Raw genomic sequence first — 1,123 nt, forward strand, 5'->3', positions numbered from 1 at the left:
CTCGATTGAGCTGGCTGTAAACGACACAGTGAGGAGTGAAATTTTGAATGACAATAGGTCAAATGGAGGACTAGTCGAATTCTGTGCATGGGTGTGTAGCTCAGTGGTAGAGCGGCTGACTGCAGATCAGCAGGTCCTCGGTTCAAATCCTGGCGTGCCCTTTGAACTTTCGCAAAATTTTCATCAAGGAATTTTCGAGAGGTAGAGTAATCACTCATATAATCGGCGGAACAGTCACAGACATCAACATGATCGGAAGTTGAATCATCGCCCTGCTGACCCAATGGATAAGGCGCCACCCTCCTAAGGTGGAGATTCCGAGTGCGATCCTCGGGTAGGGTAAATAAGTTTAGTGAGAATCATTAGAGGACGACTCGATTGAGCTGGCTGTAAACGACACAGTGAGGAGTGCAATTTTGAATGAAAATAGGTCAAATGGAGGACTAGTCAAATTGTGTGCATGGGTGTGTAGCTCAGTGGTAGAGCGGCTGACTGCAGATCAGCAGGTCCTCGGTTCAAATCCGGGCGTGCCCTTTGAACTTTCGCAAAATTTTCATCAAGGAATTTTCGAGAGGTAGAGTAATCACTCATGTAATCGGCGGAACAGTCACAGACATCAACATGATCGGAAGTTGAATCATCGTCCTACTGGCCCAATGGATAAGGCGCCACCCTCCTAAGGTGGAGACTCCGAGTTCGATCCTCGGGTAGGGTATATAAGTTTAGTGAGAATCATTAGAGGACGACTCGATTGAGCTGGCTGTGAACGACACAGTGAGAAGTGAAATTTTGAATGAAAATAGGTCAAATAGAAGACTAGTCAAATTCTGTGTATGGGTGTGTAGCTCAGTGGTAGAGCGGCTGACTGCAGATCAGCAGGTCCTCGGTTCAAATCCGGGCGTACCCTTTAAACTTTCGCAAAATTTTCATCAAGGAATTTTCGAGAGGTAGAGTAATCACTCATGTAATCGGCGGAACAGCCACAGACATCAACATGATCGGAAGTTGAATCATCGCCCTGCTGGCCCAATGGATAAGGCGCCACCCTCCTAAGCTAGAGAATCCGAGTTCGATCCTCGGGTAGGGTAGATAAGTTTAGTGAGAATCATTAGAGGACGACTCG

At 46.9% G+C, this 1,123-nt stretch overlaps 5 non-coding genes across 5 annotated transcripts; all 5 read left to right on the forward strand.

The window, feature by feature from the left end:
* Nucleotides 1-89: 89 nt before the first annotated feature.
* Pmar_PMAR025466 lies at nucleotides 90-161 on the forward strand. Its single transcript has one exon. It is a non-coding gene; the product is annotated as a tRNA-Cys (tRNA).
* Nucleotides 162-462: 301 nt separating this feature from the next.
* Nucleotides 463-534, forward strand: Pmar_PMAR025467. The gene has a single exon. It is a non-coding gene; the product is annotated as a tRNA-Cys (tRNA).
* A 108-nt stretch (nucleotides 535-642) lies between these two features.
* Nucleotides 643-715, forward strand: Pmar_PMAR025468. Its single transcript has one exon. It is a non-coding gene; the product is annotated as a tRNA-Arg (tRNA).
* Nucleotides 716-835: 120 nt separating this feature from the next.
* Pmar_PMAR025469 lies at nucleotides 836-907 on the forward strand. The gene has a single exon. It is a non-coding gene; the product is annotated as a tRNA-Cys (tRNA).
* Nucleotides 908-1,015: 108 nt separating this feature from the next.
* Pmar_PMAR025470 lies at nucleotides 1,016-1,088 on the forward strand. The gene has a single exon. It is a non-coding gene; the product is annotated as a tRNA-Arg (tRNA).
* Nucleotides 1,089-1,123: the final 35 nt, after the last annotated feature.

The sequence above is a fragment of the Perkinsus marinus genome, assembly GCF_000006405.1.
Source record: "Perkinsus marinus ATCC 50983 genomic scaffold scf_1104296967920, whole genome shotgun sequence".
NCBI lineage: Eukaryota > Perkinsozoa > Perkinsida > Perkinsidae > Perkinsus > Perkinsus marinus.